Source organism: Euprymna scolopes, chromosome 5 (assembly GCF_053919585.1).
Source record: "Euprymna scolopes isolate OS-2025 chromosome 5, ASM5391958v1, whole genome shotgun sequence".
NCBI classification, from domain to species: domain Eukaryota; kingdom Metazoa; phylum Mollusca; class Cephalopoda; order Sepiida; family Sepiolidae; genus Euprymna; species Euprymna scolopes.
The window spans coordinates 61,646,909-61,671,406 of NC_136486.1; the positions used below are offsets into that span (position 1 = coordinate 61,646,909).

The 24,498-nt window shown below is 32.2% G+C and overlaps 1 protein-coding gene across 6 annotated transcripts in view; it reads right to left on the reverse strand.

Annotated features, from left to right (window-relative positions):
* The window catches only part of LOC145276816 (putative G-protein coupled receptor 139), a 715,998-nt gene that overhangs the window by 489,353 nt on the left and 202,147 nt on the right, over positions 1 to 24,498 (reverse strand). The gene's annotated exons all lie outside the window — the stretch shown is intronic.

Here is a 24,498-nt window from a genome sequence, read left to right on the forward strand (position 1 = left end):
ATGTCCGTGCCATTTTACTTTATTTGGAACAATAACAAATATCAAACGGCTTTGTAAAATATATTAACTTGCACGTGCGAACATTTAAGTATGATCGGGTTATTTGTTAAAATACAATCTCTGTTGCAAAAGAAAACAATACAAATAATGAAGTTTATTCATACATAGTGAATAATTTTCAGAAGAGAGAAACACTTTATTTTTCTTTTTACAAGGAAGTCACCACTTATTAAGGCCCGGGGGATAAGAGTTATTGCGTGTACAGGAATCAATGGGATAATATATTAGTAACCCCTAGTAATAGAAATTTGATAGCGTGTCCTACTTAAGGGGGCTGTTCAACAGGAACTTTTTCATGTTGGACTTGAAGACATCCAAGTTGTAGTCAGGTTAGAAACAGCCAAACGGATGAGAGTTCAACGGGCGTGCCCTTCTAAGAGAGAAGCCTTGTTCATGAAATCTACGTTTTGATTTAGGTACAGACGAATAGTGGGGGAAATTACTGACAGTCATTCTACTAAACAGGTAGTTTTCGTAACAGATTAGTGAGGGAAACCAGAGATTTTAGCTCAAACAAGTACTTGCCATGGAAATAACGATAAAACAACAACAGGCTCGCAACGCCCCTTTTGTGGGAGAGAGGTTGTTGGGAAAAGAAAAAGGCATCCCCAATTAGGCTACGAAGTCTATTTTGTACTCTGTCAAGGCAAGATAGGCTTTTTTAGCAGCCCATTCACAGATATGTCAGCAGTACCCCTATCCTTGGACGTACTTGGCTTGTATATAGATAGAGAATTGCATCATTAGTGAGATATCTACCGAAGCGATAGGAGGATCCCACCATTTTTCCAGCGACCGGAAATGCAATGACTTTATATGTTTTATTGCGTCGAGGAACTCGTGAGCAATAGTTGGTGAAGTCACAGATAAACTTGTAAAATAATGCGTGGGTTCCACTTGACTATATTTTTAGAATATTACTGTGAGAGTTGAGGATAAATAAAGCAATCTTTAGTATATAATGTGGCTATTAGCTACAGCTTGGTGTTCTAGTAAAGCAATTGCGGGTTTTAATACCGACTACAATTATTACTGACTTATATACACGTATTTCATGTGTAGATGTTTACTATATAACTGTCACATTTATAGTTGCTGGTAAGTCTATTTTAGCTTAAATATACAAGTCGCTTTATTTTAATCCTGTTCAGCTTTGTAGAGATTTGTTTTACAATAATAAGCGTGTCACGTGGTCATCAAAAAAGGAAGGTGTTAATGAGTGTACACATAGCCTGTGTGTTCATGCTGGACGTTCCATCTGCAATTTATGTTTTTAATGTAAATAGAAACTCAAACCAAGTCTGCTTTTGTGAAAAAAATAATCCACGATTCACTATAAATATTTGTGATGGAATCATTAGGAGGTGTAAAGCAGAAATAGACTTGTCTTATCTTATTATTGTGATTTAGATGGATGTAGTCATGAAAGAAGCGTACGAAATAACGTGATACTTACCTAGGCCTGATTCAGTGGCGATTTAATGTACGTAGCTAAAAAAACTGATTTATATGCTCATAAAGTGCAAGTACATATCAGTAATAAACTTGCACGTTATTTAAATTGTTGTTAGAATAAATACATTGTGTGTGCAGCCATCTTCAAATATTTCCCAATTAAGTTTCCTCGCTGTGAAATTATTCATTTTGAAACCATTTGAAACTGTTTTACTATTATACATTTTTACAAAAAAAAGATTAAAAAAGCGTATAAAAATTAGCTTGAGATTTCTGTCGAATATGTGTAAGTAGACCTAGTATATGTGAAATAGTTCGAGACTTTTTTTGTATACGTTTGTTTATCATTTGTCAGTCTTTGTTTGTTTTTAGTTGTTAGCTGTTTGTTGAAATTAATTATACCGCTATGGGTTATAAAATCAAGACGAACACATTATATTTAGCTTAAGGTTTAAATATACCGAAATAACTATTTTGTAACTGAGAATAATTAGTTTCTGGTCAACAACCGGCTTGTGCCTTCGGACGTTTGCTAGTAACGAAGGATTGACACATTACAAATAAAAACGCGCTAAAATCTATACCGATTAAATTATCACTCTTATTTTAACAGACAGACATACACACATACGCACACACACATATACGCATATATATATATATATATATATATATATATATATACATATATATTCAACACAAACTAGGTGTAAAAACATAAACTATGCTTACTTCTTTCAAATTGATTAATAATGCTTACAAAAAGAAAGCCATGAGGAAGCGTATTCGATTAATACCAAGTAAGCCCCCCCCCTCATTTCATTGTTATAAAGTAATTTATTTACGTCGAACGTTTAGAAAAATACAAGATAATGTGTTTATCAATCGAAACAATTGGCAGGTAGCTCGGCGCATACAGTAACCCATGTTATGCATATATACATACACTTTCATAATATATTAACACTTGTATTAAGTAATAAATTACGAGTGTATTATGAGAAACATAATAAATCTTTATACTTGTTTAAGAGCAAAAATTAAATTGTCGACGACTCCGTTGGCTGAATAATTTCTGTTATAATAGCATCCTTTCATGTGTGGCACTGTTTGCGTACGTGTCACACTCAGCGTTGTAACCCAGATACCCTTGTTGTTTGAAGGCGGCTTGTCGCGTAAGAGTTAGGCAATAGATTTTTCATAAGCTTATTCTTACAACTCTCGCGCTCTCTCTTTTATCTAACAAGAATGCAGTTAACGCACATTTTTTGATGTCTCCGTGGGAGATAAAAATGGGGATAGAGCACCCCCGTATGCCTGCATAAATCATTCGCTAAACTTGCTATGATAAAAAATGACAGTCCTAATTTTTTTATTAATGTATAATGTATAAAATTGAAAAATAAATAGTTAATTCTTTTTTTTTTTTTTGCAAACATGTTTTGTGTGTCATTTGTCACTACCCAAGCAAAAACCACTGCCAGAAATCAAGACAAAGCAGACATCACAACCAGATCGACCCAAGTAACAATGTGCTTAACTGGACATCAAGCAAGCAGGAGATATGTATTATTGTTTTTTTTTTTAAATACTGTTTGTTAACACAGACGAGGATTGAGCTCATTTGCATGACGTAGCAAGTAACTCTCTCCAGCAAACATTATTTTGTTAACACCGGTGGAGCGAGAAACGTCTCATTGACGGTAATGTAACACCGCTCGACAAACGGATGGTTAAAAAAATTAGTACCTATCGTTTAATGTTGCGTTACCCACAAGGAGCTGGTTGGGGTACCACTACTTTTCTCAAATAAGTAACAGTCCCAGGCAAACGAACATTGTCCTATTATTGTTGTTAAAACTAGGATTATTACTACCATAGGAATAAGATCGACCTTGCTAATTAAAAAATTAAAAAAAAAAATCCACGGTTAAAAATCACCGAACCTCACTTTGATGTGTGCCATATCTGGGCAGGAGCTGCTAAAAACAGCCTATCCTGTCTTGACAAAGTACAAAATAGACTTCGTGGCTTAGTGGGGGATACCCTTTTCTCTACCCTGCAACCTCTCTCCCACAGAAGAGACGTTGCGAGCCTATCCTTGTTAAATCGTTATTTCCATGGCAGGTGCTCGTCTGAACTCCAATTACTGGTCCCCCCTCGCCAATCTTTCACGAAAAACACCCGTCTAGCTGAATCCACTGTGAAAAACTTTCCCCACTCTAGATCTGTGCCTAAATCAAAACGCGGATTCCATGAACAAAGCTTCTTTCTTAGAACTACACGCCTGTGGAACTCTGTTCCGTTTGCCTGCTTCCCACCGGACTACAACTTGGATGTCTTCAAGTCCACCGTTAACAAATTCCTAATGAACCGCCCCCTTAAGTAAACACTTCATCAAATCTCCACACTAACGTAATGTACTTGCAATAACCCTTATCCCTGAGTTACTTCCGGGCCTTGACAAGTGGTGATCACTGTGTAAAAAAAAGCTATAGGAAACGAATGTAACCGAACATCGAAATGTTTGATTAAGATAAGACATTCAGAAACATGTAATCCTATCTTTTTAACTCTGTCTGAAAATATCCTACTAACGAAAAAATGATTTAAAAATTGCCCATCTGTTATATAATAGCGGACCAGAAGCGAAAATAAAGTTATCTATCAATCAATCTAACTATATTTCTGTGTTTGTATCTATCTATCTATCTATCTATCTATCTATCTATCTACCTATCAATGTAATTGAAGGTAAGCACGAGATAAGATGTGAAACTATGTGTCAAACATGCGTAGGTGTAAACTGAAAAGATGCACCAGAACAGAGTTTACAACATCGGAAGTATGTTTATGTTATCACGTGTTCTAGTGAGCTAGGAAAATAGATGAGTTAGAAAGAGAAAATCAAACAGAGTGAAAGGTTCAACAGGCCGTTCCTCCTCGCCGGATATGGAGCTGACGTGTCTCAAAATGAAGACTAAAATTAACCAACTAAGCCAAGATATTCACGTCCGAATTTTATGCGATCGACACCTGGTAGGTAATAAAAAAGATGAAATAAAACCAAACATCGCCTTGAAATGCATTCGTCCACAGGTGCCAGCTTCCATCCAAGAACAGATGAAATCCACCACAGGTGAACGAAAAGATCAAAGACGAAGTTAAAAATTTGATGAGGCATGTCGAAATACATATGTGTTTATGTTATGGCTGACACACACGCATCATATTTGGTCGATCACGGAACATAGACTGCAACACGAAAACTTAGGGTTCAGATAGCGAAGAAGCTACTATATATATATATATATATATATATATATATATATATATAACACATTACGCACAACCACATGGCATATACATGTTTGGTTTATGTGCAATCTCCTTTTTTCATGGAAGGTATCGAACTTTTAAGTAACTACGGAAACAAAATTGATAGGCAAAGTGCATAAAGAAGAACAAGACGAAAAAAAAATCAAAGGAAAATCAACACGAAATGAAAATACAATAAAGAAATTAAGGAGAAATGAATAGTCATGAGAAAAAATGTATATTCAAGATGTATAAGATGAAAAAAAAAACGATAGACATACATATAGACACTTGCCCTTTTCTCTTCCCTGCAACCTCTCTCCCACAGAAGAGGTGTTGCGAACTTATCTTTGTTTATCGTTATTTCCATCTGAGCTCCAATCTCTAGTTCCCCTCGCAAATCTTTCACGAAAAACACCATTCTAGCTGAAATCACTGTCCAAAATTCCCCCCTCTTTATCGGTGCGTAAATCACAACGTAGATTCCATGAACAAAGCTTCTTTCTTAGAACTGCACGCCTGTGGAACTCTGTTCCGTCTACATGCTTCCCACCTGACTACAACCTGGATGTCTTCAAGTTCAACGTAAAGAAATTCCCGATGAACTGCCCCCTTAAGTAGACATTTTTATTAAATCCCCACACTAACGTACTGTACATGCAATAAACCTTACCCCTTGGTGGCTTCTGGACCTTGATAATTGGTGTTCACCTTGTAAAAAAAAAGACATAAAGAAAGGAAAACAAATATATATTAAACATTGATTCTACAAATTAGAAAAAGTATAAATAACACACACACGCACGAAGATATTTCAAAGTATAATTTCGAAAAAGAGTGATATTCTATAATCGGCTATGAAAAAGAGATAGTGAAAAAAAAAAACGAAATTGTTGATAGTTAAATAGGAAATACGGAAAGAGAAAAGAATAGAAAACTAATTTAAACGTGAAGACTGTTGCACACTCTGTAAACAGAAACAACAGAATGGGAAGGAAAGAAATATTATTAAAAGAGACAACGTGAAAAGGAAGAAGATCAGAGAGAACGAGATTTTTATTACACAGTGCAATTGTGTGAATTCTAAACATGTGTCAATGTGTTTAGTAAACCTGTCAATCAAATTGTTGCTGTTTGCAAAAGCGAAACTTGAAAGCCTTTTTTTTTAATAAAGGAATGTTACGGATTGTTTTATGAAATTGTGTTTGTTCCTAGTTGAAGTTTTAAGCTTTCATGTTTCGGAAAAAAAAGCAATTAAAATTGATTCTCTAAAATTTATTAAGAAAAACAAGAAAAACCTGTGTAGATATATTTGAAATTGAAATGGGATTATCAAACTTATTAATGGTTCTACTGTTTTAAGAAAGCTAAATGATTTTAAGGACTCGTGACTTCCCGTTCAGACATGGATTTTGTATATGATGTAGCGCCCAACGAAGATGATTTACTAAATAATTTATATTTTATATATATTGTTGAATGGGACGATTCTGCAATTTCTTCTTTTTTTTTTTTTTTTGAATAGTAGAAAGTGATTTTCAACCTGCCAAGAATAGTGTTGACGTGGACGTTTTCAGATCCACATATGTGTTCTGTTGTGTTTTGAACTTTTCTAGGTTAAACGACACTTTTGTGAAGGATGATATCTTGATTTTATAAGGGAATAGTTTTTTGTATGTAGCCGACTATGTATTTTGTGCCATTTTTGTAAAAAAACATATTGCTTTATCTTTGTTTTTATTGAGTTTATAATAAAATATTTACTTTCTCCATCGTTACCTGTTGTTGCCTTTTTTTCTTGTTCTTTCTCATTCTAGTGCTATTCGAAAGTGGAAGATTTGAAATGATTTTTAAGATGATAAATTAGTTGCTGATACTCATTTTATAAATAAAGATATATGTCTATATATGTATACGGCCATATTCATATGGGCATCATCCGCATCGTCTCTGTATATGTAGACTCGCTCGCTGGAGTGATTATAGACTTCATTATATCTCCTCGGTAGCAGTCCGAGATTTATGATGTGTCAACTCTTTATTCATGCTTGTCACATTTTCTCCTTTGCGGCTATTCTTCACCAAGACTCGGTTCACGATTAAAATCTGGAGTGATATAATACTTTGAAGGTGTTGCCTTCTCTATTTTAATGAGTCATGCTTTTTAGTACCGTTCCTTGCCTGTTTGCTAGAGGACCTGTTGGCTTATAACTTCTTAATTCCCCTTTATGCGTGTTTAACCCTTCAAAACATTATGTTGAGAGGAGCGGAACATCTTACCCAGTGTCGCGAAATGTCCCTATCGGTGTACGCCTTATTAAACTATGCAGTCCATTTCGGATCCATGGTTGGGGAGTTTGATCTCTTGTTTTCTTCGTTTTCGCGAGCTTTTTGGTCGATTTATTTCTTATATGGGTGGGTTTCGAGGGTGCTTGGCCTTTTTTCCTAAAGTTAGCTATTTAATTCTTCTACAGTTGAACATTGCTCTTCACGTTCTAGCCTGTTATGGCTGAAATGTTCTCGCTGCGTCCAGCCCGAAGTACACCCACAAAATATATCTTGTATAATTACGGGTGATGTAGGTTTCGGTTTTGAGTATCCTAAATTTAGCTAGAGCAAACTTGTTTCCTGGTGTAATTTAATGAGCTATCGTTAAGGATGGTTAGATATTTCGTGTGGCTGGTTCGGTACCGCTCGAGGGGCTTTTCGTTGCGTCTTGGCTTCCTGAATTGTTAATATTTGTTCAAAGATTTCAATTAAAATGTTTTGAAGATTTTATATGCTTTTAGAAGAAAACTATTTGTTGGCGTAGAACTAAAAAGTTTTCCTGAATTTTTAATTATTTTAAAGAAAAAATATATACGAAATAATAATTAAATAGCTGTTGTTTTTTTTTACGGAATAATATTTAATGGTTTCCTTAATTGTTTACAATTTTAAAGAAAAAATAGTTATTAAATAATAATTGAGCGGGTTCTGACCTTTTAATAAGTTTGAAAGAAACATTATTTATGGAATCATGCTTGATCAGCTCTGTGAATTTTAATTAATGTTTTTTTTAAGAATAATTATTCATAGAATAATGACTGAGCGGCTTTTTGAATTTTTAATAATTAAAAAAATATTAATGGGACAATGATTTAACGGGTGTCGAATTAAACTAACTGTAAAGGGAAAGTTATTTACGAACAAAATACTTTAAATGTCAAGAATTTCGTAATGATTTTTATGAAGAATACTTAGGTGACGTATTGCATAAATGTTTCTGATTTAATAATTATGTGGGAAATTGTTTTGATATTAAATAATACTTGGTGATATTCAATGTAATTACATCTGAGTGCCTTTATTTTAATAATTTGAAAAAAAACGTAATGTTATTACAATTGCTAAAATAACAACTTAAATTTATGAAATACTTTGCGGTTGGTCTTATTTTTTTTTATTACGTTTTCACCCCAAACAAGGCAAATTGCCACTTTGGTATAGGGGGCTACTATCAGGGGCAAAAACTACTGGGGTACTATGTAGGGATTTGGGCAGCAAGATGTCGGTTCACGTTACACTTGAACTTCTGCACGTCAGTACTGTTGGGGAAGCAGGAACCTGGAATGGAATTCCAGAGTCTAGCAGTTCTGAGGAAGAAACTATTGGAGTAAAAAGATCTTTTACATCTAGGGATCTCTACAGTGTGGGGGTGGGATTTAGCAGCCTGTCGGGTTTGTCGAGGGTGCTCACGTCGTGGGGGCACAAGTGATTGCAGTTCGTCAGAGCATTCACCACTAAAATACTTGTAGAAAAGGCAGAGGGATGCAACATTTCGTCGATGGGACAGAGGCTGAAGCTTAGATGCCATTTCAGGGCCTATCAGGTTTGCGACTCTCTTTTGAACCTTGTCAAGGAGCGAGAGACTAGTAGCAGATGCACCAGCCCAGATGTGGCAGCAATATTCCATACATGGGCGAATGGTGGCCTTATAGAGGTACAGGATACTTTCGGGTGTTAGTAGCTTTCTAGCACGGTAGAGAGAGCCCACCTTTCTTGCATCGGCCCTGGCAATGCTTTCAATGTAATTGTTCCAACTCATGTTTCCTGTGAACGTTAGGCCAAGGAGTTTGAAAGATGGACTCTCAGATAAAGAGACGTTGGCCATTGCTATGGGTGGTAGAGAGGGTTTCTTGTAATTATTGAATGAAACTAGTTTAGTCTTGGCAGCATTGAACGCGACCAACCACTTTTGTCCCCATTCCACTACAGATTGGAGATCTTCCTCTAGTGTTTCTGCCATTCTTTTAGAAATGTGTTCATTCGTCTTCCTGTCGTGCATGCCATAGAGTGCAGTGTCATCAGCATATATACCCATGTCAGAGGCAATTTTGTCGGGGAGGTCATTTATGAATATCAGGAACAATAGCGGTCCAAGGATAGAACCCTGGGGCACCCTCGCATTTATATCATATTGTTTAGATGTACGACCGTCGAGGACAACCTGGATTTTTCTCTTATTAGGTACGGGCAAAATGAATGCTGACGCTCAAAATGTATAAACATTTTGACCCCTCCCTTTACTTAAAAATTAACCAAAAATTAGGAACCAAACCAATTTTAATAAAAATTTCAGTATTTATCCAACAATGATTGCGAAATATAATGAACTTATTATTTTTATTTAAATCTTAATGGAAATGTATTATTTTTCTTGAACAAACAATACCTTACTAAAGTTATGGTTTTCATTATTAAATAAAAAATGCAAGACTTTATTTTCGCTTTTTATATGAATAAATTATCGTAATTTGTAACAATAAAATAATTTTAACAGGAACATTATCAAAAAAAGCACCTAAAATTTCGGATTAACGAATTCGATATAACTCGAAGAAAAATTAATTTCACGAACTACCGATATTATCATTGAATTAAGCATTGTTTATTGATTATTAACACACAAAAATTTATAATTGCAAAAATATTTCTACTTTTTTTTAAATTACAGTTTTCGCATAATTTTTATATGCAAGCTTTTAATAATTTCCTTGCCCGCAAGAATGTGCAACTTTCGGCGTTACATATTTGTTATATAATATTAAACAATAATTTTCAAAAACATGATAATTTAAAAACAGGAACATACAATAATCATTAAATTAAAAAATGGAAAAATTTATACAAACATTCCATGTCGGAACCTGCGGATGCCCATTCTCGGAAAGAAAAGGAGATCTGCCCGTTTGCCCCCTGCCTTTTACCTCTAACTACCCGATGTCATTTTCAAATCCGTTTCAAATTGTGTAAAGTCGACTTTAAATTTCTCGTAAACATTCCAATTAATTAAAACGAAAGTTTGTATTTTTTTATGTGGTAATTTTTTAAATAATCATAGATTGCTCCTTTCCACTTTGAATTCTGTATAGATATTGATAATAGTGTTAACTTTTTTTTCAATGAATAAATTGTCAGTATAATTAATGAATTTAATAAACATTTTTGCCGCTTAAATTCATGAAAGTTTAAATTATATTAATGATTATTTGAACTTTATAATGAATAAATTATCATTGTAACTTCGTGAAATAAATTTACTGAATTTGAGTCAATTAAATTGATCTTCCAGCATTTAAAATATATTTGTAATTTTATTAAAAAGGTAAGTACATTTAATCTATTAACTCATTATTTTAAGACTTTAATTTAATACTTCACTTGGCAATAATTCCAGAAAACTTATATATCCCTTGCCAGAAAAATCTAAACACTATTTTTGTCATGATGAATTTTTACGTGAAATATACGGTTTTTCAGATTTAAGATAAAATAATTCCATGTATTTTTTTTTATTTCACACGTTATTTATACTTTGAGAAATTAACTTTAAGCTGTAATGTCTTAAACATAATCAAAAAGTAACCAAAAATTAAAAAAATATTATGATTAATCGGCGTTCAAAACCAGGTCCCATACCTAAGCAGCTAATAGAATTGCCCGTACCTAGTCTTTATGTGCTGTGATTGTTTCTTGATTTTCCAATTTGTATAGGCTGGCGTGACAATAAAGTCCAACGTAAAACAGATGCTAGTGAATGTTTGAACAGCCAGAACATTATACGGTTGTCGCGAACCCCAGATACAATTATTAAAGAATTATAGAATGAAACAAAATGAATCAATGCAACACTATACTGGTTACTGACGGGGCGTAATTCCAGTTGCAATTCCATGACTAAGCTAAAGTTTTTGTTAGATTAACAGATTAATGGTGACCGTAAAATAACTTAAATCCAGTTAACGAACTTATGGCTTATCATAACAGGATCTCTTGTGGCGAGGTCTGTTTAACACATAATAGAAGAGTATAAAATTAAAGATGGCAGGTTGTTGACTGGTGTGCCACCCACGGAAATTTAGGAAATTAGGAAATTTATGAGATAGGAAGGAAATTATGCACTATTTGTTTTGGTGCCACAATCAGTGTAGTTATCCAGATATTCTTTCTGAGTGATGAGGTCTGTCGCGTAAGCGTAAGGTAAGCCTTTCTATGATAAAAGAGGACGGCTGTAATTATTTTATTAATGTATAAATTGTAATATTGTAAAATAAATATTTTTCAACAAACTTGTGTTGCGTGCCATTTCTCACCATCCAAGTAAACATCACATTCAGAAATCAAAAGCAAGCAGACATCACAACCAGATCAATCAAAAAGCCATGCTGAACTGGACATTAACCGAACAGAAGAAAATCACACAACGGAGGTTTGTCTTTTTTGGGGGGGGCGTTTAATAACATATGCAAGACCTGAAGTTGTACCCATGATGAAGCAAGTAACTCTCCTCTACAAAAGATCGTTTGTCAACATCGGGCGAGCTAGAAATGCCCAAATAACTTACATGTAACACCACGCCGACAAACGAATGGGTTATAATTTTGCTTATTGTTTAATCGTGACTAACATTTGGGAAGATGGAATCTGGTTGCTGTACAAGGACTTTTCTCAACCAAGTAAACATTCCCTGGCAAAGGAGCTGTGTCATACATGTGCCATTTTAATTAGAATTGCTTTGCTGTTCGCTGCTTTTCCGATTGTACGTACACACTGAAAATTTTACTGACACATGAATGGATAAGCGTGCAATAATCGATTTTCCTAATTCACTGTTTAAAGAATATCAGATATAACACCTTTTATTATAAAATTAATTAATATTATTAGTTAAAAATACCTTTGGAATTTTAACATTTCCGAAATTTTGCTTCCAATTGCAACCCATAAAAATAATCTTTTCTTTGTTCAACATTCAAGAAATTGATAGAAATGTCTAATTTTTTTACGAATTATAGGAAATAAATGATTGTTGTGAATAAAAGTACAGAAATAGTATTTCAATTTAAATGAATAATCTGTCAATTATAATTTGAAAAAATAATATTACAAAATTTAATCATAAAAGTTGCATTAAAGGTGAAATAAACAGACATTAATTATAATTGATAAAACAATATGTCTTATAGATAATTTCACAGTTAAAAAGTTTATGGATACTAATCATTACGCAAGAAAGTATTAAAAACATACGGCCGGTTAAAAATCTGTTTGAACCTTATTGGACAACTAAACATGCAATAAAGAAGTTGGATTAATAACCATTGCATAAAAGTACGGCAATTTTAAACAAACGTATCGTTCTTTTAAATGGCAACTAAAAATAACCTAATCTAAACTCTTTACACGATACGTATAGGGGAGAAAATAGATTGAGTTTAATTCATACAGACTTTATTACTTGGGAGACTAAATTTTCAAATAGGTGTTTTATTTATTGTGCACATGCATACATACATTATTATATATAACAGGAATCAAATAATTAGTCACTTGCATGAGAGGCGTATAAAAGAACGTATAATATATGCATATATATGCGTGTTCGTGTGTGCGTGTGTTTGTACGTGTACATATACAAAGCGTGGTCACATTATAAAATCGTAAAAATTAATTTTTAGTTGTCCGTATATATATATATATATATATATATATATATATATATATTTATATATATATATATATATATATATATATATATATATATATATATATATAGTGCAAAGTTTTGTTGAAAATTCAATAACTCACGTTTTCTTTTTTATAACCTGCGTTTATTTCCTTGATTTATCCATTAGAGCTGTTTCATTAATGAGTGGCAATTTTACGATTTATGTTTCCGTAAAAATATCCTGTCCCCACCAATTTCTTCAGATGTTTATCCATTGGATTTTTACAACAAATGGTATATTTTTAACATGCTGGACATCGTATTCGAGTAAAAAGATTTCCACAGCCATGCTTCCTCATTTCCTCCATCTTATTATATATATATATATATATATATATATATATATATATATATATATACAAAGAAATCACCACCTATCAAGGCCCAGATCCACTCGAGCATGAGGGTAAAAGAGTGTACAGTAGACTAAAGGACGATATCATAGAAATCGTTAGAAGTGTAAATTTGACAAATTTTATTACTTAAGGGGAACGGCTCATCAAGGGCTTGTTTACATTGCATTTGAAGACGGCCATATTGACCTCAGCTGGATATATATATATACATATATATATATATATATATATATATATATATATATATATATATATATATATATATTGTGTGTGTGCGTGTGTGTGTGTGTTGACGTGCATATCTCAGCATAGTCACGCTATAAAATCGTTATAATAATATTATTATTTACAAGCACCGTATTCAACAGCTTGTTTACATTGGACTTGAAGACGGGCATTATATATATATATATATATATATATATGTATATAGGTATATATATATATATATATATATATATATATATATGGGGTGCGTATCTCTGTGATGTATCTCAAGCGATAAAAGTTATATAGCGTCTGTAGTATAAAACTAACAATATTTATTATATAGATTTTATATAAACTTGGTATGTCATGTAACGGTCACTGTCGTCTTTTCTAAGCATCCAATACACGAACTCTAATGTAAGAGGGACAGTTTTTTTTTTATCAAGGCTTATAATATACTTCTGTGGTGCCATATCAGACAAAAGGCCTTAATCTTCCACTATTCGTCTAAAGTCGGGAGCCTTTTATGAAGTAAAACACTTTGCAGTCGGAGAAAAACGCCCTACGCGAAGATAGATCTTCTTTTCGTAACATTGATTAACATTCATCTGATTTTCCGGAGTTGAAAGCATTATTCTATTGCTTTTCATTTTCTACAAACTTTCCACCCGTGGATCTCAAGAGAGAGAATTCCTTACTGCACACAAGGCCAATCAAATGCAGACTGGCGCTCGTCTGCTACCTTACTCTCCCAGTATCCTTAAATATATAAATGCATAGTATATATATATATATATATATATATATATATATATATATATATATATATATATATATATATATATATATATATATATATATACTGCTGGTCCAAAATTTAAGACCACTTAAAAATCTTTGAAAAAAAAATATTAAGGATAGATTTTAAACTCTTCTGGCTTAAGGTTACCAATACTACATTCTAAAAGATTATGGAAACAAAAAGCTACATTCCAAAGATTTAATTTTAATTTAATTTTAAAAGTACCATTTTTATGTAATTGGACTTTTTACACATGATCAAAATTATAACACCAGAGACAAAAACTCTATTAACTTTTACAAAAAGTGTATTAAAAGTGTATAAAAACACGCAACAATAAATTTTAATAATTAGTTCTACCTCCACTGCTGTTGATGACTTCAAAAATTCTTGTCGGCATGCTAGAAATAAGGTGCAGCGGATTCTGCTCCAGTTTCTGTAGATAGCTTCACGAACTTTATTTTTTGTTGAATAGTGTTGTGCAGTTCGATAAACCTCTGTTGTCATCCACCTGCAAACAGTTGCAATGGGTTCAAGTCCGGTGAAAATGCCGGATATCCCAAGAAATGGACTCCATTTTCTAGTAAAAGCTCAAGGGCCGCCTTGCAGTGTGGATTGCAGCATTATCCTGTTTGAATTACCATCCATCCCCACACAAACGATGACCTCTATCATTAAGTATACTTTTTGTAGCTTGCTAATATAACCAGTTGCTGTCTGATGACCCTGTAACACCTGCAGCTCCCTCGTCCCTCTGTAAGAAAAAGCACCCCATACCATTACAGACCCTCCACTATGCTTTCTTGTTGTAAGTGTCGTCTGATGGTGTTTGGATTGCAATCAGCATCTGTAATCACCTTAATTTAACTCGAAGAAAATCTCCTGTCATCCATAACAACCCGTCAGATTCCCCTACCCAATGCAGGAGAAATGTTGGCGGGGACCTACTAAACGATTTTGCTTTTCCATAATTCTTAGTGTTCTTTAGAAAGTTGCAAAAAATAAACCAGTTTTACTGCGATTAACCTTAGCTGACATCGCTCGCTGTGACAAATCTTGCGTATTGAATCCAAGAATTCGAGTTTTCTTGCTTGAGACATTGTAACACCTTTACACTGTGATAGCTAATCTCTAACTTAACTAAAAACATTAGAATTAGCATAAATCTAACAATTTGTACCCTTGGTCTTATAATTTTGATCATGTGTAAAACGCCTAATTTAATAAAAATACACATTTTTAAATAACATTTTGGAATGTACATTTTGGTTTCCAAAACCCTTTAGAGCGTAGTATTAGTGACCTTAAGTCGGAAGAGTTTAAAATCTCTTCTAATAAAGGTGTCATTTAAAAATTTTTTAAGTTGTCTTAAATTTTTGTTCAGCAGTATATATATATATATATATATATATATATATATATATATATATATATATATATATATATATATATATAGTTATCCACATAGAGTACTGTTGTTTCACAACTAATCAGTGCGGCTAGACATCCACCTTTCTCTAGTTATTGTTCGAACCTACAATATATATATATATATATATATATATATATATATATATATATATATATACACACACACACACATATATATATATATGTATATATATATATATATATATGTATATATTTGTGTGTTTATATGTGTGTGTAAAAGCATTTGCTTTTTTACTATTTCCATGTACTTTTGTTATACTTCTCACATTAATAAACTCTCCACACGTATACCAATGCCAAGCAAAATGCATATGCAAGGCGAAATAAGATTTTCTTAGAATTACACTAAAAAAAAGTTAATTCTTACTTAGTAGTCATAACTTAGCAATGCCAGCACGCCACTCCATTATAAATGATAAATGATTGCAAAGTGGTTTCGTTTAACTGGTAATGGTGCAAATATTTAGAATGTTATTATGTAAGAGGATGGACTAAAATAACTAATTTATATTGGAATTGAAGTCTACCATATTGCCCACATTCTGAATCAGCACAGCGAAACATTGTTTCAGTTGTGAGCTGTTCTAGTACAGAAGATATTTCAATGGAATGAACGTTTATTTTAGGTATATATAAAGAATGGAAGGATAGTTATGGCAGTGGTTTTAAACGGCGATATTGTTTTATTGTGCAAATTCGACAGGGGAATATATTGGAACGCAGACGCATTTTTCCTAATGACTATATTGACCAAATAGAATAACAGTGAAAACAGTATTCAACATTTTTGCATCGACTACCTAACACACAAGAATTCAAGGATGCTGAGAATCCAGTTTACGAATTAAATCCAAATTAAACCATTAATGTGTTTACATTGATCCAGGACATGATCTGACACAACTAATCGAAGCAGAAATAGAACTCCCCACGTTCTATCTCCCCTTCTCTGACTTCGTGTTTTAATGTGACACAAAAAGAGCGAATATAAAAATACATTCATTTGTCTTCTCTGTAATTAATACCACACTCATAAACAAATAATTCACGAAATACATTTTGTTCCCTGCCGACAATTCCTGAGAGTAAACTTGAATAATATTGTTTATATATATATATATATATATATATATATATATATATATATATATATATATATATATATATATATATAACCGCAGGGAGTAAGTTTAGTATAGTCCATGCATAAGTGTATGCTTAGTATAATATTTCGATTTTATTTTTGTACGTCTCCGCGGATATGCACGGGAACTGGGTTATTACGACCTAACGTTGAATGTATAGAATGTCAACGCACAGAAATGCGTAGGGGACATTCCCCGATAGGAAACATATCTTAGTTACACCAAACCACATGTCTCAATGATTTACCGTGTAATTTTATAGTATATAAGTTAAACCGAGATAACCTTAAATATAAATCAATTTGGGTTAACATTCAGGATGCAATCATTGCGATTTGGAAAGATTCTTAAGCTGGGTTTGAAAATATTTTACAAACGTATATTACTAGTGCATACCTTAAACACGCGTTTATACACTTCGAAAAGTACTTTGAATATTACTTCGAACGGTACTGTGCGCATGCTCTTCACATGCAACTAACTCGTTACATTCTGTCGTGTTAGCTTCTGAGCTCTATACGTTTTAATATTTAAAAAAACGTTTCGTCCTCTAACCAAGTCATTCCGTCACTACAGCGCAAAGCCTTACTCTAATTGTGGCTATAATTTAAGGGGTAATTTCGACTATAACAAAAGGTAAAAAGAGCTAGTTAATATTGATAAATCAGCAATACTAGGCACTTAGAGAAATAAACAAAATGAACCAATTTTAAACACAATACTATAGAGTTTATGAGTAAATTGCAGTTCTATTATACATTCAATACCTTTTCAAGCACAGTCTATTCATGTAAGTTTTGAAACTTAGAAGTTTATAGGTTAGTTAATCTCGTCCTCGCGTCTAATGTTTATACAAATAGCCTGAAGTTTGAATATCTTCGCACTTTATTCTGTAGTCTTGCATCACTGTTATTTTGTTGTATTGTGAAATGATTTTATCTACATCCATATAGAATAAAAAGTATTTGGATATAATGCATTTCGCAACGACTGTTTTTTTGTTATTCAAAGATACAGTGTCTTATATTATATTATTTTTTTGAAAAAAACCGGATATATCCTTTGGGTTATAAAAGCAGTGTTTATTAGCCAAGCTCATATAATGCTAGCGGTCAAAATATTATGTGTTCTAATAAAATGATACGATGCATTTGCAACGTTGATCAGTAGCGACGCCACTTTTCGACTTGTTGAATACAGCTACATTATATTGACTGTTGGAACTCAATGCCAATATTTTTACAAAAAAAAATGACGTACTCATCAACGCTAAAAGAATCTACAGACTTCATAATTAAACCAAGGTCATCTGTATTATAGAGCGAGCATGCTTCGAAAGTGTTTTAGTTTACGCCTTCTGGCGATATTGGCTGATATCCAAATCCTGTCTGCGTCAATATTTGCTGATGTTTATGTAATATTAAAAGTGTTTTCTAATGAAACTGTTTAATTGGAATAAGTGAAATAACGATTTAAAGATTTCAACAAAAGATATAAAGAGTTTCCAGATTTTAATAAGCATTATTTACGAATCATTATTAGTTTTTGCATATTTGATTGTGATATTACATTTTAACTATATGATTCTTTTTAAATTGCTGTTACACAGTCGGGATTTTTGTAAAGTTCATAATAGCAGTAAAGAATAAAAGAAATGCCCACATTCTAGAAGTTTTATGTTTTCATTATTAAATTAATTTTGCAGGGGATTAGAAAGTAAAACGATGTGAGAACAGAGATACTTCAATTTATAATACACAGACATATATATAGACACATGCACAGACACAAACACACACACAGACACAAACACACACACATATATGTGTGAATATATATATATATATATATATATATATATATATATATACGGGCAAATAGTTAATAAAGCATGTTAAAAACACTTTGAAAAAGTTAAAAACGTATTTAACATGAAAAGAAACCACTTCATATGTGGATAGCCCTTAATCCGCGGAGTTTCGAAGAAATACTTTCCGTCTTATACAATTTAACAATAAGCTTTGGACTAGAAAGGACATCCCTGATAATTTTGACATCTTGATGGGGCTCCGAACTCTGCAGATGTTACCGATTTAGTGGGACTTTTTTGACTGAAAGAACTTAAATACTACTTTAAACATATCCAAGGAGGCCTTTAAAGCGACGAGGCCCTTTTTACTACAACAGCCAGACCAAGAGAGTACAATAAAAGAATTACATAACTTCTTTAATAACTATCGAACCAAACAAAATACTTCAAATCTTCTAGATGTTACACTTAATCTTAACACCGAAACTCATAACCCCAATCATAAAGCCAATCTTACTCTTTTATACCTCCATAAATCTTCTAACTACCCCAACTCAATTATAAAATCTATCATAACATCCGTCTCTAGAATAATTTCTATTCTTTCTGCTGATAAAAAAAACAACTTTTAATCAAAATGCTCCTTTCTTCAATAATGCATTATGGAACTCAGGACATAAGGAAAATATTAAATACAACAATTATGCTCCTCCTTCAGGCCGTCTTAAATCTGTAATCACCCACAATATGACTCGTAAGAAACCACTTCAAATAACAAGATCTGCTGCTATCAATAACAATAAACCAGTCTACATATATAATCCAAACAAAATTACGAATCACAATACTTCTAACCCACCGAGTCGCATCCGGTGAAAGAACAATATTTGGTTTAATCCTCCATTTAACCTAAATGTCAAAACTAATATACCTAAGGAATTCTTCAATATTGTACTACACTTTTTCAAATACTCACACAGACATAGTTCTACTTTCAATAAAAAATCAATCAGGATTTCTTATTCAACAATGTATAATTTAGCACAGATAATCTTAACATCGAATAACAAAAAAATAAAACCAGCCCCAAAAATCCCTTTCCCAAGAAACCTAAAACTTACTGTAATTGTAATAACAAACATCTTGCCCACTCAATAATGATTGCATCCATAAAGATGTTATATATTCTTGCACAATTACTGAGCTCCCACGCAATCCTCCCATAAGAGACACTAATATTTCGTCTTCAAGTAATCCTTCTTCCCATCCTCCATCAGATATAGTTACTAATCCAATACACTCCTCGAGCAACCCCTCCATCTACAAATATACACATATCAATAATAATAATTATAATAATAATAATGATAATAATATTTCTCCTAACAGTCATCCTAGCACTAACAACACTCATTATCCCCTCCAAAATAGTCCTCATACAATCATTGCTCCAGCATTTGTTGAATACTATGAACAAAATCCAAACCAATGAACTAATAGGAATCAGCAAATTAATATTAATACCAGTACATACATATATCGGAGCTACTTCAATATTAATTAAGAAAAGAATATCAAGCCACATTTCTTCTTTTAACAACCATAATTCTAAGTATAACCAACGAACTTCTCTAACCACATAAATTAAAAAACTTAACTTTAATAATACCCCATTCTCAATAAATGAAGCACCATAACACAGTTAAGTCTTATACTCCAAGCTCTACGTCATGTCGCCTCTGCACAACCGAAGCTATAACTATAATTACTTCCCCTCAAAGTAACAATATAATAAATTCTACCCATGAAGTGATCGCTTTCTGTAAAAATAAGTCCAAATTTAATTATGGCAATATTGAAATTACATAGTTATTACTTTTACTTTTTAAATAGATATATAATTTAACTTTATGTTTTTTTCTACATAATTTCTCAATACTTAATAATCAAATAATCCTATATATTAATTCTTTATTTCTTCTTTGTTTGACCGGTTTTTTATCTGCCATTTCTGTATTAGTCTTTAAATATTCCTATATATATATCATATATCAAGCTACCCACAATTTCATATCTTGTATGTATATTTACTTATATTTTACTATATGCATTTACTTGCTTACTTTCTTCCTTTTTCATGTGGTTGCAGATACCGGCCATCCTCTACCCTTAAATAATTTTTATTTATTTTATATTTTATTTTTTTAAATTTTTTATTTATTTATTCATTATTTATTTATTATTTATTATTTATTTATTAATTAATTAATTTATTTGTGTAGTTCAATAATTTTCTATCTAGTGTATTTTAACAACTTTTGCTGACATTTTCGTAAGTAATAACCTGTACATTTCAGTTGACCTATATTATTTTGCCCTATATATTTTTTCGCGCCTTTTAACATTTCTTGTCTGGGTATTTTGACATTTGCTTTTCTATTTTGTATTTAATTCTATCAACTTTTAATTGTTTTCGTTTTCTTCTTCCCTGATCTTTTATATTTATATTTATTTATTGGCAGCAGTTTGAAAAGCATACCGTATTGTTCTTTTTATTTATTATTGAAATTTCCCCCTTTTCCCTTGTACATATTTGTTACTTATTCCAGTGATTTCGGTCTTTGGGACCATCTTGCAATTACGGGATTTCCTTGGATTTTACTTGTGCAAATGGAAATACAATTAACAATCTTGAAGTTATATTTTTGGATTTTATCGTCATTTGATTATTTATCTTTCACCAGACTATCCATTCACGTGTTATCACCTTTTTCTTCACCATATTCCCTCTGCTTCACTTTTTTGTTATCAAGTAAGATCTTTGGCGTGCTTGTTATTTCATCAAATACTTTTGTACGCAAAATCCGATCTCGCATTTTGCTAATTTCTACCCTCTGATGAGAAGGAAAGTATTTCTTCGAAACTCCGATGATTAAGGACTATCCACTTATCAAGCGTTTCCTTTTCGGATTAAATATGTTTTTAACTCTTGTTAAGAGTGTGTTTAAACATGTTTTATTAACTGTTTGCTCGTATTATAAACTCTATCTCCTATTTGGCTTTATCGAGCTTTTACATCTAACTGAGATAACTTTATAAATATTAATTCTTTAATATTTATAATATACTTTAGTTTTACCATCTTGGATCATTTTGGTAAATTTAATTGTAATTTTTATTATATATATATATATATATATACATAAAATAAAAATAAAACGTATATATATATATATATATATATATATATATATATATATATATATATATATATATATACGTTTTATTTTTTATTACCGTATCTTTCTGTTAACTTACAATATTGTGTCAGCTACCCGCCCGATATTTGGCCGTCTGTAGCTTCCTCAGACTTTTACAGAAATGTTCGTTATTATAGGATGAAAGAGTGAATGAGGACAGGTGGGGGGTGCGAAGAGGGCGGGTTAGGGGAAACGTCGGAGGGGGCGCTTTGTATGTCGTAATGTTTTAGTTTTGGAGTTCAAGGAACTTGTGGGGGAGGGTCTGGGAAGTTTATTTCTGGTGTGGCTGAGGGCATAGGGATACCTGGGGGCGAAGGGGTATACGTGGAGGTAGGAGGAGTGCGGTTACTTTAAAATTCGAGTCATAATATTTAAGTTTTTGGCGTCTCGTTGGTGAGATGATTTCTTGATAAGTATGTCTTGACCTGTTGGTTGTTCCCTTATGTTTGGAGGTGGGGGGGCTATGATTCGGTTTATTTATTTAGTTTTAATTTTGTTGTTAATTGTTTGCAGAAGGTTAGCTAGCGATAGCAGGCGCGAGCACACACATAGCTGAAAAACTAATGTAACTAAACAGAAAGATACGGTAATAAAACATAAAAACTATATTTGCCCTACAACAGTATTGAGCACTTTCTTCAGTTTTTATTAATTACCATTTCCTATATATATATATATATATATATATATATATATATATATATATATATGTATATATATATATATATATACGTGTGTGTGTGTGTGCGTGTGTATGTATGTGTATAATTTGTTATCTAATAAAGTGATAAAATTGAACTGCATAGCAAAGTGTCCGATACTTATATAAACACAAGGTATATAGGTATATAGACACATAATGTTAATACCGACAGTTTTTACGATAGCTATATTATAAGGTATTCTTTAGAGTATTTTGTAATAAGAAAGTATTATGAAATATTAATAATGTTAATTTAGGAATAACTGATTGATAATAGAAAAACACTATATCAGAAATAGCTAAAGGTGAGTGATGTAAGTCATACTGATATTCTAAAAACGGGAAATCGAACGATAAATAATAATTTCCCGTCAATATTGCTACTCATCTACGATACGAAGGGATTGTTTAAAAAACATATTTATTATTCAACCTATTTCGTATATTTCAAAGCATATGTATTGGTGCGAATTTACAATAATCGATCCGAGAATGTGACTTACATTGTAATCCAAAATATGAGTGGTATGTGAAATCACACCGAATAATAAGGGATATACTAGCACTGCTTTCAATCCCGGTGTTTAATGTTCATCAATCTAATTGAAACTTTAATTATTTATTTTTATATACTGAACAGGTGCGTGTAAATAATTCTTTCGATATACAGCTTCACTGAAAAATATTTATAATAGTTATTTATATATATATTTATATATATATATGTGTGTGTGTGTGTGTGTGTGGGTGGGTGGGGTGGGGGTGTTATTGTGTGTGTATGTGTGTGTTCTTTAGATAAACGTAGAAACACTTACAATCCGAAGTTTCTTCCGTCTCACGTAGGCGTCTTTATTGAGCTTTTCCCATTTGAAAAAGCACAAATAAACAAGTAAAACGGCAGGCTTTTAGGATTTTCGCATACATAACCATATCGTCAGATCTTATATATATATATATATATATATATATATATATATATATATATATATATATATATATATATATATATACAGGGATATATAAAAGTAAAGATAAAGATAAATTTGTATAGGTCTAGAGTACTTTCGTGTTTGTTTGTGTGCAAACATTTATTGACCCCACATATACTTACATTTGCATTTAATCGCAGTGCGTTTGTGCGTGCGTCTATAAATGTGTGTCTAATCTATATTATCGTAAGCTGCAATATATTACTCTTCCAAATGACTGAATTTTCTTTTAAATCAATTTTGGTTTAAGAAAACATATCATACGAGCCGAACTTTTAGGGGTCAGTTTGTATATTAATTGCAACGTGTTCTCCATGTAGTATCAACCATTTGTATGTTTAACGTTATCTCTCTGTATTTCTTTCTCTGTCGGAAAACACGCAGTATGAAATTGATGTATACTAAATATACGAGGCAATTGCATATTTTTATGACAAAATAACGTAACACATAACGAACACAGATAGACACACACCTAATTATATTTATATATATATATATATATATATATATATATATATATATATATATACAAACACACACACGCACACACACACATATATATATATACACATATATATATATATATATATACATATATATATATATAACATGACTGTATTAATTCCCCTCTGGACCAAAATATCGTAGTTTCCAGCAACGGATGCCACATCAAAATCTAAGACGTCTAGGCTATTAGCCGCTATCTTATGTATAATCCGAACAATATTTCAGACACATTACGCCGTTATAATATAATGTGGCGTTGCATCTTAGATGCAACGCCATCACAATCGCAAAATTCTTAGAGGAAGGAGGTTCTATTTTCCTCGTAAATGTTTAGTCCTCCAACCGGTGAGAAATTTCCAATTTCCGTAGATATTGTGA